This window comes from Felis catus, chromosome C1 (assembly GCF_018350175.1).
Source record: "Felis catus isolate Fca126 chromosome C1, F.catus_Fca126_mat1.0, whole genome shotgun sequence".
Classification (NCBI taxonomy): Eukaryota; Metazoa; Chordata; class Mammalia; order Carnivora; family Felidae; genus Felis; species Felis catus.
Window position 1 is genome coordinate 75928473 of NC_058375.1, and position 17099 is coordinate 75945571.

Consider the following 17099-nt stretch of genomic DNA (forward strand, 5'->3'; position numbering starts at 1 on the left):
CAGTCTCAATCGTGAGATCATGACCTGAGCCAAAATCAAGAGTCTGACACTTAAATGACTGAGCCATGCAAGCGCCCCTCCCTTAGCATTTTTATTAGATGTGTTTCATTCTTAGCTTCCTTTTACAGGTTATATTCTTTGTTGACTGTACTCCTTCCACCAACACTTCTTTAACCACCAATGACCATTTATGATGAAAACTCATCAAAGAGCTCTCTTCGCAGGCACAATAATTCCTTCAGGATCACTTTCACTTATGTCATCAGAATTTTACTTTTGAGAATTATTTATCTCTCATGGTTGGATCTTTTGATTATACCTGTGAGTTTTTCTTTTTCTTTTACAGAAACTTTCTGAATGGTATCTTAAGAGTTTTGAGACCATATCAGAAGCAGCCAAGAGGTCCTTCGTCAAAAATTTTGGACTCTCTGATGAGAATCTACTCCCTTTCTACTATTCCTCAATGAATTCTCCCACTTAGTGTTATGCGTTGAATTATGTCCCCCAAAAAAGATATGTTGAAACCCTAATCCCCAGTACCTCAGGATGTAACCTTTTTCAGAAATAGGGTGTTTATAGAGGTAATCAAGTTAAAAGGAGATCATAATCCAATAATAATGATATCTTCATCTCCAATAAAGAGGAGAAATTTAGACACAGAAATAGACACCCCATGGGAATAATGCCATATGAACATGAAAGCAGAGATGGGGTGATGCATCTGCAAACCAATGAACACCAAAGATTGGGAGCAAACTCCCAGAAGCTAAGAGAGAGGCATGGAACAAATTCTTCCTCCCAGACTTCAGAGGGAACCTATCCTGCTGGCATCTTGACCTTGGACCTCTAGACTCTGGAACTCTGCTGTGTAAGTCACCCAATTTTGTGATACTTTGTTACAGCTGCCCTAGCAAACTAATACAGTCAGAATTAGTACAAAGATGTGAGAGTTTGCCCACTGATTCTAATATGAACGCTGCCTTGTTTCCCCTGGTTCTGCCTGCTCTAGTTCACTCCATCAGAGCCCATTGTTATCCCACTCAAGATTCTCAGACTTGAGACCTAACCTCCAGATATTTTCATTTCAGTAACTGTAAGGTGAAGCATAGGAATCTGATTTTTATTAAGCCTTATAGACAATTCTGGAATGAGAAGTAGGAAGGACTTAACTGACTTTGTGTAGTTTAGTCCCCTCCCTGGCCCCAGGGCCTTAGCACATCTGAAAACTGATGGATCCACTTCTGCTGCTAAACTCAGCCAGGATCCAATGCCCCCAGTGGTAGCCAGAGGGCTCTCGTGCTGCCTGGTGTTCCTCTGGTGCCTATTCTCAGGACCAGGTCTAGGCTGGGGGCCTGCTATTCCCTCATGCCCCTGTTAGTCCTCTCCTTGAGAAGTGCCCTGACCCTAGACCCCAGCCTGGTGGCTAGGCCACTAAACTCTGAAGACAGATCCTCCCAATAACTGACTGATCACTCTCTTGCTTCTTGAGCACCCCTTACCATCAATTTCCAACCACACTCTGGTCTTTTAAGGGACAAGCATGTGAAATATTTGTGCCCAGCATAGGGAATATTCTTAGTGACTGGTACCTGACTTATGAAGGGCCCTTCCCTGCCCTCTAGACACAGGATGTACCAACCTGGCTGCTTCTCCATAACCAAGCTCAGCAACTATTTGGATGACACAATGTGCTAGACCTTGTACTATGCACATCCCTTCTGACTTTCATGTTAGGCTCACTATCTAATGAGGGATACAAAAAGGTACATGGATGCACATTACCTATGAGTACAGGGTCCTAGGGGCACAGAGGTGGAGCACCTGACCTGGGTCTGGAGGGTTCAGAGGTAGAGAAAGCAACTTGAAGAAGCTTCCATTTAAAACCAAGACCAATATATATATATATATATATATATATATATATATATATATATGCTAATATATTATTATTAATAACATGTTAGTATAATGTGAAGAATATGATAATATTTTATTAATATATTACCAATATATTATTTATTATAGTTAATAATTATTAATGTTAACAGGGTTGGGAAGAGGAAGAGATCTTCAGGCTCAAGAGGCAGAAAGGGCATGATGGTTTCAAGAGCAAGAAGCTGGAGGGGTGGGTAAGAAGTGAAGGTTTTCCAGCCCCATCCTGTCCCACAGGAGAATCTTCCCTAGAAGGGAGGTAAGACATATTACTCACTCAGCCATATTTGAGAACATGCCCCCATCCAGGAAAGCATCCCAACACACGTATGAGGGGAAAGTGGGTGGGTGGACCTCAACTGACCCTCAGCCCATCTGTCCTTCATTCAGTCTCTGACTGTACCCTCATCTGTTCTCTTCATCTTCCCGATTTAATTCCTCTTCCACGCGACTCAACCAGCCTCACAAGCCACACAAATAATCTGTTATTATTCTTGGCCTGCAGTTTTTCAAACTTTAGCAGGCAGCCTCTTCAACCTCATGTAGCTAAAATCTAAGAGATAGGACTTTGGCCACAGCCCGGCACCGCCCTTCCCCCATCCCTAACCATTCTGGATGGTCCTGACAGGCAGCCTACCAGAAAATTAATTCCCAGCTGGGATTAAATGACAAGAAGTTTCTGCCGAACTACACTTGCCACTAACAACTCAAGAACTTGAGACACTGACCATAAGACTGGCCGTGAAAGACTCTCCCCCAGTCCCAAGTATTTGAACTTATCTGTGATGTAAGTCTTAACCTGGACAGCTTTGGACAGATGCACTCTTAAAATGTCGGATTATCCCTTCCTATCGAAGGGCCTACTCATCAGCACAACATGGCAGCTGATATGTAAAGCGAATGGTAAAAAGGAAAGGCAATCATTTCCTCACTAAACGAAAGAAGAGATATGAATCTGAGGAACACAATCTGGCACTGATTGAAAGTAAATTACCAGCTGATTAGATGGCTGTAAATACAGGGAGAGAAGCCTCAACAGGCAGCTGGATTGCGTGAGGAAGAGGGAAATTAGAGAGGGCACCGGAGGTGTTGAGCACAGACAGGGCTCGGCAAAGAGGAATAGTGGCCGCTTTGTTCTGCCAAGATTATAGAAGCAGGAAGGGATCTTCGGGAAGCGTTCTGTAGATGGAGCCAGCGTGAAAGGGTGGCCCCCCCACCTCCCACTGCACTCTCCCAGCCCCACATCCCTAATGAGCCCAAAGGGATTCAACACTCAAACCCATACCCAGCAGCAGCTAGGACGGGTCGTTGTTGTTGTTACTGCAACACGGGAAGCATCAATGACTTCTGTTCAGAGAGGAAAACCTGATTTAGGTTAGATGCAGTCTGGATGCTTCTCCCTTCCTATCAGAAAAGCCACTCTTCTAAAAACCTCATCCCTCACATCCCTGCAGCCTACAAAGACAGAGTCCATGCAGATGTCAGTGGAGGATACCATCCCCCAAACAGCAGCTAGGCATGCTCCTTCAGGGAGCAAGCACTGAAAGCAGCAGCCCCTGTGAACTGAGAGCTCTCTGCAGTTAGTAGAAGGAGCTTGGGACAAGGAAGGACAGAATAGTGTAACTAGGAAACCAGGGCTCTCCTGTGCATACCAAAAAATATCCCCTCTTCCTCCGGCAAACGGCAGAAGCGTCTGGCCAGCCTAGGAGGAGGTGATCGGGGGGTGATCGGCAGAAGCGATGGGGCGAAAGGAGGATGACCGTAATGTTTGTATTGGTGATGAAGTGAGTTTAGCAAAGAACAGACAATGGATGCCTTAGTCCCATGGGTATTACTGTTTCCATAGCCCTGAGCCCAGCCTTACAAGCTTCTGTAATCCCTAAGCAAGACAGCTGTGTGCTCTCATTGACCGAGGAAAAAATACAGAAAGAATATATAGCTCTTGGGTTAGTTCAGCAACACTCCACCCTCATTTTCTTTGTGTTCCAGCCCTCAGGCCCTGGGTATGCTCTCACATAGTTCCTGGAGGGAACTGCTGAGGGACATGGAACCCAATGACCGCATCAGTTGCCATTTGCATGTAGAAGGAACCATCCCAATGTAACATGGCAGAAGACATAAGAGGGTAGGTAAGGCATAAAGAATAAAGAAAACTGGGGGCGGGGGGAGAACTTGGCAAAGAAGTTTTAAGGCTTCAGTAAAGTCATTTCTCTAGCCAGATCCAACTAAGGGTATTGCTAATTCTCTAAGATAGGGGCATTTTAGGTTATGACACACTGGATGCTTCTTGAAGCTTATTGTGTGGATACCACATTTAGATGCTATTGGTACAATTAACTGTTTAACTGCGTACAGTTCTCATTCCACATGGGGAGTTAGTCATTCTCAAGAAATCTTTTGATTGCCTCCGTACAACTCAGAATTATAAGAACCCCTCAAAGCACTGGAGGTGCACAAAACTGTCATTGTCAAGATTATGGTGTTCTGAGGGTAAATTCCAGGTAAGTAGTCCCTTTTATCAAGTGTGACCTTACAGCTCTCTGGATGTGACATCCACCACAAAGGCCAGTATCAATCAGATCACTAAAGGGACACACATAGCTTACACCAGCCAAGGAAAACTGCAGAGATTCTGTGAACTAGTCTGGGGCCAACTTTTAGATGAGGAAAGAAATGAAACTGGGTTCACTTCGTCTGGTGTTGACTGAGATGAACGTTAACGTGCCAAACATCTGAGTCACTGGCTACAAATAACCGATTGGAGAGCTGAAGGGTGTGACTGGGGGCGTGGGGGGGGGTGGGAAGAGCGATGTGAGGAAAGGGGTGCGAGAACATTAGGATCGCATGTTGACAGCTGCTTCCCAGGAGGATAAGAAATGGGAAGAGTGCACGAGCAGGCACTGCAGAGTGTGAGGTTAAGTTTAAAGACCTTCCACAAAACCATCCTCTTTTTGAGTCACCACATCTTCTCGCACCCTTGGAACAGTGCTTGGTGGTGCTGGTGAGATGGGTGTTCCCAGTAACCCCTCAAGTCCATTCAATCTTCCTTCTCTGGCAAAGCAGAGGTGAGGATCAAGTGAATGAAGTAAACATTTGGACCTCACAGACTCAAGAAGTACAACCTACTTCTCTCTCTTTCTTGGAAGTTTACTTATTTATTTTGAGAGAGAGTAGGTGGGGAGGGGCAGAGAGAGGGAGAGAGAAGCCCAAGCAGGCTCCATGCTGTTAGTGTGGAACCCAACTCAGGGCTCAATCCCATGAACCACGAGATCATGACCTGAGCAGAAATCAAGAGTTGGAAGCTTAACCAACCGAGCCACCCAGGCGTCCCATAACCTACTTCTCTTAAGATATCTCTATTCCGTTTTCCTAAAGACAGCAGATGAATCCCAAGAAGCTACAATGTGCCCTTAAGGAGACAATTTAGAGCACTGAGTATGCTTAATTTCTAGGATTCTAGGTTGGAACAAAGCTTATTGGTGAACCTTGCACCAACTGTAGCTGCCCAGTTTTTCCACATGGTTTCTTCTCTGCAGCCAGATAAGAGATTGTAGTGGATGGAAGTAAAAGTATATCCCATGCAAGAAACATTTAACAAGGTAAGACTTCAGAACTGCTTTGGTTAAACCCTGCTCTCCCAAAATTCTGGTGCAAGAAAAAAAAAATACAGTCCTTTTCTAAAACTGATCAGTATTAATGTAATTCCCATCAAAATCTGAGCAAGTTAATTTGTAGGCCTTGACAAGCTTATTCCAAAATTTATTTGGAAAGGAAAAGGCCCCAGAATAGCCAAAACAGGGATACCTGGGTGGTTCAGTCGGTTAAGCATCCAACTCTTGATATCAGGTCAGTTCATGATCTCACAGTTCGTGGGATCGAGCCCCCCATCAGACTCTGTGCTGAAAACATGGCGTCTGCTTGGGATTCTCTCTCTCTCTCTCTCTCTCTCTCTCCCCCTCTTCCCCGCTCACACACATGCTCTCTCTCTCTATCAAAATAAATTAAATAAGCTTAAAAAAAAGAATAGCCAAAACAATGTTGAAAAACAAGAATGAAGTGAGAGAAACCACCCTTCTCAACATTAAGGCCTAATGCATAACTCCGGTATCAAGACAGCATGGTGCTGGTGGAGGGAATAGGCACATGGATCAGTGGAACAGAATAAAGAACCCAGATCTAGAGCCACACAAATATGTCCCTGACTAATTCTGATAAAGAAATGAAAGCAATCCAATGGAGGAGAAACAGCCTTTTCAATAAGTAGTGCTGGAAAAATTGGACATAAACCTCACACCTAATATAAAAACTAACTCACAGGGCACCTGGGTGGCTCAGTCAGTTACGTGTCCGACTTTGGCTCAGGTCATGGTCTCACGGTTTGTGAGTTAGAGCCCCACATCAGACTCTGTGCTGACAGCTTGGAGCCTGGAGCCTGCTTTGGATGCTGTGTCCCTCTCTTTGTCAACTCTTCCCCTGCTCGTGTCTGTCTCTCTCTGTCAAAAATAAATAAACATTAAAAAAAAAATTAACTCATAATGGATCATGGACTTACATCTAAACATAAGACTACAAAACTTCTAGAAAAGAACACAGGAAGGTATCTTTGGGACCTAGGGCTCAGCAGAGTTGACCTCATCAAATTGGACCTTATCAAAATTTAATACTTTTCCTCTGTGAAAGACCCTGTAAAAGGATGAAAAAACAAATTACAGTCTAGGAGGAAAGATTTACAAATCACACAACCAACAAGGGCCTTGTGTCTAGAATGTATAAAGAACTCTGGAAACTAAACATTAAAAAAAAAATGGATCCAAGCATCCTTCCACACCATGGTTCACAGCATGTGTTCTGTGGATCACCTAACTCAGGATCTTGGGTGTGGGGGAGGGATTGGTAAAATGCAAATTCCTGTGTCTCATTCCAGAAATTCTGATTCCATAGATTTAAACGGGGCCTGAGAAATCTGCCTTTAAACGAAGCTACTCAGGATGTCTGGCTAGTTCAGTCGGTAGAGCATGCTACTCTTGATCTCAATGCTCAGGGTTGTGAGTTGAAGCCCCACTTTGGGGGTAGAATTTACTTTTTTTTTTTTTTTTAAGTTTATTTATTTATTTTGAAAGGGACAGAGACAGCATGAGTGTGGGCAGGGGTAGAGAGAGAGAGGAGAAAGAAAATCCCAAGCAGGCTCGCGCTGCCAGCATGAAGCCTGATGTGGGACTTGAACTTACAAAACTGAAATCGTGACCTGAGCCAAAACCAAGAGTTGGTCACTTAACCAACTGAGCCACCCAAATGCCCCTAGAATTTATTACTTTTTTTTTTTAAATAACACAAGCTCCTCAGGAGATTTTTTTTTTTTAATATTAAAGCTTGAGAACTCCCACAGCTATTCAATCTAGTGAACTATAAAACAGGAACGGCATTAAAAAAAAAAATCAGGACTGGGCCACTTGTGCCCTGAGGGGGCAAATGAGAACAGGAACTATTTAAAGACTAAAAACAAACTGGAAGTGTCATGAACAATTTCTTTTTTAATGTTTATTTATTTTTGAGAGAGAAAGAGAGAGAGACAGAATGTGAGCAGGAGAGAGGCAGAGAGGGAGACACAGAATCTGAAGCAGGCTCCAGGCTCCGAGCTGTCAGCACAGAGCCCATTGCGGGGCTGGAACCTGCGAACCATTGAGTTCACAACCTGAGCCGAAGTCAGACACTTAACCAATGGAGCCCCCCAGGCGCCCAATGAGTAATTTCTACGAAGTAACTACTCTAGATTTATTAGGATGTGAATGATGATGAAGTACCCTCCCCACACACCCAAGTATACAAGCATAAGGAGAACCTGCTGTGTATGCAGAGCTTTTTTTAAATTCTCATAGCCATGCTGCTTGAGGGGCCTGGCGCCCTCTGAGACGTGCTCATGAGGGATTGTGAGAGCCCAGGAAAGACCCTGTTCTGTGAGGACAGGGCATGCACTTTAGCAGGTTGGTGGACACTCATGTCCCCAGCTAAACCAGTGTCTCTGGGCCTCGGGGAACCCACAGCCAGGGACCCCAGCTCTGAGAGCTGAAGGCCTGCCCCAGGGTCCTCTAATGCCCTCCCTACCACCACCTTTCCCACTCGCTCACACATAAATATGTGCAGAGGTCTAGAGATAAGGAACAACTCCTTCTCACCAACCCACCAGACAGTCTGTGTTTCTGCCTTCACCATTCTGCTTCCAACCCCTGACAGGTGGCAGGAGGGGAGCCTGAGGACAAGGCAACATGACTAAGTGCGAACACAGCACGAAGCCGGGCTCCTCTGAGCAGCTGGAAAGAGGGCTCTCACCTCATCTCTGGGAAGAGACGGAGGCCAGCCTGACAAAGAGAACGAGAAAACTGCCAGGGGTTAGGTGAGGTAGGTAGCTGTCCACCCATCAGAAAGTAAAGTGATGTTTAGTAAGACCAAGGCCAGACCGAAGAGCCACTGGCCAGGATGGAATAGCACACAGATCTGTGTCTGAGGGCAGGAATGACCCGTCTCCCGCTCCAGGCTCCAGAGGCGACCTTTGCTGTCCAAGGACGCTGCCGAGTGGCTTTGCAGACCCCTGCACAACCCAGGTCTCTGAGTTTCCCAGTGTTTGCTCCTTGGTGCCTGTTGTATCTCTGCTTGGTCAGAATTGATGGGAGCTAATCACTGCTGAAGCAGAGACTCCAGTTCATTTCCATTCACCTCATTGTTTGTCTTTTGGGTTGCAGCCAAGCAACAAACATGAACATTCCCCCCTGCGGAGCAGACACACACAGACACTTGGAAGCCTGCCCACATGTGCCACGCTCTCCCAGGCATGCACACGTTTACACATACACGTATACACCCGCACACGTGCGCACGCATACTCACCCATCCACACTCTCACGCATGCACGTATATGCATCCACACGTACACTCACCCGTGCACAGGTACCGCCCATATGCATCCCCACACTCACGCACATGGGCACACACATCCGCTCCAGCTGCGGTTCAACCGTGCAAGTTCTCTGTCTTCCGCGACCAGGATATCTTCAAACCTGAGATTTCCTCCTCCTGCCCTCCTGTTCCCCTGGCGGCCTGGGCACCCACACCAGCACTCCGTAACTTATCACCACCTCTTAGGCCACTTCCAGCCATCGTCAGTGCGTGGGAGACCTTCCAACCTTCTGTCTCAATGAAAACCAACCGTTGTAAACCCAGGCTCTCATGAAGTTCCAGGGACCAGCAGGACTTGGATTTTAAACAGTCCCACTGTCTTCCCTGCGTAGGAATCAGTCTGGGCTCCAGACGAGATGGGGCAGCCCTCTAGTGGCCATGGCCGATATGACAATAGACTTTGAGGGCTCAAGGATGCTGTAGGGACCAGTCTGCTCTTCTTGAAGGCACAGGAAAGAAACCACAGTTATACAATCTTTATTGACTAACTCCTCCACTCCACTGCCCCTAGATCCTTCTAGTCACCAGGTCCTATCAATATTCCCTTCCCAACAGCCATCCCCATTGTCCCACCTTAGCTCTCCCTTATCTGCATAGTTGGGCTGCAGTGGTCCATTGCCTGGACCTGTGTCCAGTCCATTTTGGACCTTGCTGCCAAATTCATTGACACTCGTTGGTTCTTCTACGTTCTCTTTTTAAGACTTCCAGGCTTCCCCCATCATCTATAGTGGTGACCCTCAAAAGGGAGACACCCTTCCTTGAGAAGCATCTCACTCTCAGGACAGAATGAGCAGCATTTCCACACACAGGCTGGAGATGTTGATGCTCTTCCCCAGCCCACGCTCATGTTGAACGAATTTATCAAGGGGATGTTCCTCAAGATATCCTATCGGTTAAATGTAGAGGGCTGGGGAAAAGATGGAGAACCCCTAGTCGTCTGGGCTAAAGTTCAAACATCTCAGCTCCCTACAATGTGTCCTCAAATTGCCTTTCTAGCCTTAGTGTTACAGTATAACGTTGACGTTAAGGACTAGAATCAGACCGTCTGGGTTGGAACCCCAGGTCTACAACTTATTAGCTGTGTACCTGTATGGAAGATTCCGAATCCTCAGTTTATTTGTTGTTGAGATTTAGTGAGGTAGCCCGTGTATCAGTCTTAGCCCAGTGCTTGCCACACTCAGTGCTCAATTAATGACTGCTGTTATCATTACTCCTCTGTTAAGCCAACCGGTTTGCTCACAGGTCAGGCACATGCTTGCACTTTCCATCTCTGCACTTTGGCTCTTGACACTTTATTTGCTTGGAATGGCCTCTCCCTCCTCTCTAATGTTCTGCTGAACCCAGCTCAAATTTCTTCACCTGCTCAGAGAACTGAGATAAGAATAGTGGGCTTATGACTTCACACATTATCTGCTGTGAGACGAAACCAATACTTTGTGAGAGTGCACCATTTAAACTTATATATGTATATAATAGACCAATGTGTGGGATATTTTACTGTTTGTGCAATCACACATACATAAAGCCTTGTAACGTGTATTCATGTGTTACTGGAATACTTAAATTTTTTTTTAATTTTGTTTTAATGTTTATTTATTTATTTATTTATTTTTGAGAGAGAGAGAGACAGAGACAATGTGAGTGGGTTGGGGCAGAGAGAGAGAGAGGCACAGAATCCAAAGCAGGCTCCAGGCTCCGAGCTGTCGACACAGAGCCTGATGCGGGGCTTGAACTCACAAGCTGTGAGACCATGACCTGAGCTGAAGTCGGACGCTCAACCGACTGAGCCACCCAGGCGCCCCTAAATTTTTTTAAACATTTACTTCTCTGCCAACTAGATTATAAATACATGAGGGTAAGAGCTCTGTTTTATACTTATATTCTCCATGAACATATCTTACATGATACTTTCACTATATGAGGTACTTAGTACTCATTTAATTAAGAAGTGACTTATCTTTTATAATAATAGTAACATGTTTTTGTCCCTTAAAGCAAATTTTCATTCACTACCTTATGACCTTTGATCTAACTTCTACAACATCCCTGAAAGAAAAGAAAAGCTTAGGCCTGTTTCATAGGGACTTCTTTATTGGAAGTCGTGCAAGCACATTGTGTTATTTATATGTGTTAATTACATCACAATAACAGTCTCCAAATGGAAAGGTATCTGGATCAAAAAGGGCAGGTGGTAAATTTTGTAAAGTATGCCAATATCATGTTTATTTAGAAATCATGGAAATCAAGCTGAGCACTTGGCTGGACCCATACCTCAGGTTTTTAAAATTAGATCTGTAATTGCCCACCCCTTTCTGAACCCTCAATTCCTATTCAAATGCAACATGCAGCATTTTCTGGAAGAATCAGAAAAATAAGACCTAAGTATCACTCCTAAGGAACAGAAAATGGGTACTGTTACCATTCAAAAACAGAAGCAAATACCCTTAACATATATGGTTGGGAAAAGATGAATTCAAATTTATGAGACATGGGATATATGAAGAATACAGCAATCCTTATCATTTTGATGTTACTTTTTAAAAACTGATGCTGGGGCGCCTGGGTGGCACAGTCAGTTAAGCGTCCAACTTCAGCCAGGTCACGATCTCGCGGTCCATGAGTTCAAGCCCCGCGTCAGGCTCTGGGCTGATGGCTCAGAGCCTGGAGCCTGTTTCCGATTTTGTGTCTCCCTCTCTCTCTGCCCCTCCCCCATTCATGCTCTGTCTCTCTCTGTCCCAAAAATAAATAAAATGTTGAAAAAAAAATTTAAAAACTGATGCTTAAAATTAAAAAAATGTATAGCCAGGGTGAAATTTCGTATATCATAGGTATTATCTAAATTCTTCTACTAGGTTTTTTCATGAAATATTGATGTATTTTAATGTATTGTAAAATATCTTCAATGAGGAAAATGTCACAGACTAAATTTATGTGACACATTAAAAAAATATGGAATATGGAATTTAGCCTATAAATATATTCTGGAGTCCAAAATACTTTCACTGTAAATTTCAAAAAGCATTGACAAAGACACAGAGCAATTGTTACTTTCATATGGTGCTGGTTGACTTGCACAATGGTGTAATCACTTTAGAAAACAATTTGGTAGTTTCTTACAGAGTTAAACAAATATTAACCACATGGACTGGCAAATACATGCCTAGGCTTTTATCCCAGAAAACTGCACACTTACGCTCCCACAAAAACCTGTACACTCATGTTTATAATCAGTAAAGATGAAGAACAGATTAGGGGTTTCCAGGAATTATTGGGTGGGGGAGGGTTTGGCTGCACAGGTGCAGCATGAGAGAATTTGGGGCAGGCAGAAGCAATGGAAATAGTCTATATCCTGATTGTGGTAGTGCTCATGTAAATCTATGCATGTTAAAAGTCATGGAACTATATACCCAAAAAGTAAAGTTTACAGTATGTAAATATAACAGTAAAAGCCTATTTTTTAAGAAAATCCAGAAACAAAGTTCAGGGAAAAGTGAATGGTGTCAATGAATTCAATGTAAATATATCGATCACCTATTATGTATAAGCCGCTGCCTGGAGTAGAGGCAAAACGGAAACCAGAACCTAGTGATGAGGCAGTTTTAGGAGCATTAAGTTTGAAATCTGCTAGAGCTAAGATAGAATGCCTGGTCTGTCTCTTATGAAACCTGTGTTTTTAGGGAGGTTGCCTAACATCTTTGAGCTTCAGTTTACGAGAATAATATACAGTACGGACATAGTAAGAGATTGAAAATGATAACTATTATTATTACCATAGCATTGCTAATATTAAAGCTAGTGATGCCAATAAAAATGATTGCTCTACCTCCAAAATACACCCAGCATCTAATCAGTCTCAGCATGTTCACTGCCACCGCCCTGGCCCAAAAGCCACCGTCACCTCCTGCAGTAGCTTACTAACTGCTCTCCCTGCTCCCACCCTACAACCTGTCCTCAACCCAGACACCAGAATGATCTCTCTAAAATGGAAGTCAGATTATGTCACTCATCTGCTCAAAACACCGTTGTGACTCCCCCTGGCATTCGGGGTGAAAGGCCAAGTCCTCCCTGTGTCCTCAAAGATCCTGCGTGATCTGGTGCCATTTGCCTCTTATAATATCTTCTGTTGCTTTCCCCCTCACTCGCTCTTCTTCCACACTGACCTGTTACCCTGACTCCAGCACACAGGGCCTCGATTTACAGCCTTTGTACTGGCCCTGGCCTCTGCCTCCAACATTTTCCACATGCCTGCATTGCTCATGCCCTTACCTTCCTCGTGACTTTGCTGGAATGTCACCTTCTCAAAAAGAAAAAAAAAAAAAAACCTATGTTAACCACTGTATTTATTTTTTTAAGTTTATTTATTTATTTTTGAGAGAGAGAGAGCATGAATGGGGAGGGGCAGAGAAAAACGGAGAGAGAGAGAGAATCCCAAGCAGGCTCTGCACTGTCCACGTGGAACCCGATGTAGGGCTCAACCCATGAACTGTGAGATCGTGACCCGAGTCGAAATCAAGAGTCAGATGCTTAACTGATTGAGCCACCCAGGTACCCACCCCTCAACCACTGTATTTAAAATTTCAACCTGCTCCACTTTCTCCCAGCCCCAACAATCCCCCTCGTCTTGCCCAGTTTTTCTTTTTCCATATGTCTTACCACCTTCTATGTAACAACACCAAACATTGGCAGATGGCTCTCTCACAAATTGCTGGTGGGAGTGTAACTTGGTACAACCACTTTGGAAATCTTTTAAAGACTTCAAAATATTTAAGTCTTCCAGATTTAATTAAAGATTTAAAAATCTTTAAATCTTTGAAGAGTATCTACCAAAGCTAAAAATACCCTATGCTGCTCCTGTGTGTAAACCCAACAGAAAGGAATGCCAAAAGACTCATATTAAGAATGTTAAAAGCAATTTTATTCATAATATCTCTGAACGGCAAACAACTGAAATATCAACCTATAGCGCAGTAGATAAATAAATTGTGATATTTTCTTTTCTTTTTTTTTTTTTAATGTTTATTTTATTTTTGAGACAGAGAGAGACAGAGCATGAACAGGGGAGGGGCAGAGAGAGGGAGACACAGAATCTGAAATGGGCTCCAGGCTCTGAGCTGTCAGCACAGAGCCCGACGCGGGGCTCGAACTCACAGACCGTGAGATCATGACCTGAGCCGAAGTCGGACGCTTAACCGACTGAGCCACCCAGGCGCCCCTAAATTGTGATATTTTCAAGCCATGGAATAATACACAGCAATAAGAGGCACATGATTAGTACCCTTAACAACATGAATGAATCACAGACCTAATATTGAGCAAGATAAGTCTGAAACAAAAGAGAATATTGCATATGATTTATTTGACGTTCAAGAAAGGCAATGGCTTTCATGATAAAATCAAAATGAAGCTACTTATTTCCCTAATGGGGAGGTAATCTAATCTCTCTGAAAATAATGATAATAATATCCATCTTGCAGGGCAAGGCTAACTACAGGAAACTTATGTTTAACATCTAGCACCAGATCCTGGCACAGAATATTGGCTAACTAAACGATAGTTTGTCTTCATGTGTGTCCTTGATTTACATTAGCTTAGTAATTGTCAATTAAAGATAGTTTTATGATACTCAACACAAAAGTTTCCGTTATATATGCCATTAGTTGCCTCCCAATAGCCATTCCATTTTCCTTCTTTTTTTTTTTTTTTTTTGAAAGTTTGTTTATTTTGAGAGAGAAAGACAGTGAGCAAGTAGGGGGAGGAGCAGAGAGAGGGAGAGAGAGAGAGAGAGAGAGAGAGAATCCCAAGCAGGCTCCGTGCTGTCAGCATGGAGCCCAGCTTGGGGCTTGATCCCATGAACTGTGAGATCATGACCCGAGTCGAAATCAAGAGTCGGACGCTCAACCGACTGAGCCACCCAGGCTCCCATCCCGTTTTCTTCTTAATAATAGAGTCCATATTTTGTTCAGAGAAGCCATACGCCCAGCCCAGAGTGATGAAGCATGACTAAGCCATAGAACTCCCATGTCCCTTTGCCAGACCCACTTTCCCAATTTCCCCTTACACTGAGGGGCACCCATGTACCCAGTTTGGGCCAATGAGACCTAAAGAGGAATTCTGATAGGAAACTGGCTAGAAAAGGGTTGTTTTCCTCTCTAAAAGGAGAAAGGCACACACTCTCTCACTGCCTCCCCCCCTCCCGTTTTCTGCTGTTGGATCAATGATATATGGAGCTGAAGCAACCACCTTTTGATCAAGAAAATCATAGAGAAAAGGACAAATAGCCCCAACATATCAGAATCAGCAATTCACCTACCTTCAAAGCTTTTGTTCTAAGAAGTAATTATCTTTATTATTTAAGCCCTGTTACTTAAGCCATTGTTAGTTGAGTATTCTATTACTTCCCGCTGGAAACATTCCTGTGACGACCCCCTTCTAGACTACACGTGTGACAAAGAAAATCCTTAAACTGATAATTCGGACATCTTATCGTGCTCTCTTTAATTTGCCCAAAGTCTGAGCACAACCCACCCCTTTCTTGTCCTTGCACGAGTCTCCTCCATGCCAATTTACTAAACTGCCTCTACTTTCTAAGGCAAACACCTTTCAATTGCATGTGAACATACTAATGAGGTCAGTGAGTTTCCTTATGCCTTGAGGCTAAGGAATGAAACTTAAAACACAGGAAAACTCTATTCAGTTGCTGAATTTGTTGGAGGGTAGCCAACTGCCAAATGCTGGTGGTAGCACATACTAACCTGCATTTGCCCACATGCGCCCCAGTGCACCAACACTGTAAATGGAAATGTCTTGTGAATAGGTAGTGTGTCCAAACAGGACTCGTTCGCGCTTAGCAGGGCAGGTAAGTTAATGACATCCCAGGGCCCTCATGAGCCCACACCTCTTTCAAGGCCCTGTTTGGGACCTATGCAATGTGTTGACATGGTAATATGTTTTTGTAAAACTTAGAAGTATATTGGCCACAATCAGGACCTCTGTCCCTTTCCTCTCCAACCCACCCTCTGTTACACTTGCCCTTCTGTAGGCTGGTGTTAGAGAGACCATGGGGTGTTAGGGGTTCAGCTAAGGGGAAGTTGAGTTGAAGATTCGTGGAGTTTAGGTTAAGAAGGTTAGGTTTATGTGGTTTACTTTCACATCTAGTTAAGTTATTGCTAGCTATTCTGGTGCAGGAATGGCTTCTGGCATTCTTCCCACCACCCACTTCAGCAATGCCAGGGGTCATATTGCAATATGAACATGACCTATTGCACTGGGCATCGAAAGTATGTGGATAGTGAAGAAGAAACAAGTTTCCAAAATAATGAAGCAAGAAGCTAGTCTGTGAAAAATTCTGCCAGTCTTCAAATATGCAAAATTATAGGCAGAGGATTTGATTCTCACACATGCCCGTTCAAAACAAAAGTTCTGTCCTGCCTGGAGTATACTCAATAAGCACTGTATGCAGTTATAAACCCACAGTATTCTTTTATGTAACTCACACAAAATAGAACTTATCGGCATTCCTGCGCTTGTAGGGCACAAAGCAACATCAGTTCTATGGTGACTATGTTTGTTTAGTCACGTATTTAAAAAATCTAATATATTGGGGGTGCCTGGGTGGCTCAGTCGGTTAAGCATCTGACTTTGGCTCAGGTCATGATCTCTCAGTCTGTGAGTTCAAGCCCTGTGTCCAGCTCTGTGCTGACAACTCAGAGCCTGGAGCCTGCCTCAGATTCTGTCTGCCAGTGTCTCTGCCCCTCCCCCACTCACACTCTGTCTCTCAAAAATGAATAAATGTTAAAAAAAAATTTTTGTTTTAATCCAATATATTGGATCACATCCTGAAGAGGACAGCAGTTTTAAACAAAATGGGATGAAAAATTACCCATCAATGGAGCACAACAAAAGAATGAAATCACTGTACCTATTTATAAACAAAGCAACGTATAGTGTTAAGAATTATGTGATTACATGATCAAGTAGCTTAATGCAATGTAGGGGTTTTTTAATGCAATTTAATTACTCCTCTGTATGTTTTATTTTCAGATACCTTTTATATTCATCCAGAATTGCTGACCATATCAAAATTCAAAAGAACTTCCTGAGGTATGTATTTAAGACCATTCATTCACTAACGCATTATATAATCTTGCTGGGTTTTTGATGTTTGCAGTATAGCCAGCATTTCAAAATTTGTGATTTGCTATAATTTTTTTCTCATT

General features: G+C 43.6%; 1 long non-coding RNA gene across 1 annotated transcript in view; it reads left to right on the plus strand.

Moving 5' to 3' along the window:
• Positions 1-17099, plus strand: part of LOC102901954 — a 43346-nt gene that overhangs the window by 14144 nt on the left and 12103 nt on the right. Inside the window, exons 3-7 of the long non-coding RNA XR_006584525.1 lie at positions 347-868; positions 2049-2191; positions 3922-4057; positions 8164-8328; positions 16924-16983. This is a non-coding gene — a long non-coding RNA (uncharacterized LOC102901954). The remainder of the gene's footprint in view (positions 1-346; positions 869-2048; positions 2192-3921; positions 4058-8163; positions 8329-16923; positions 16984-17099) is intronic.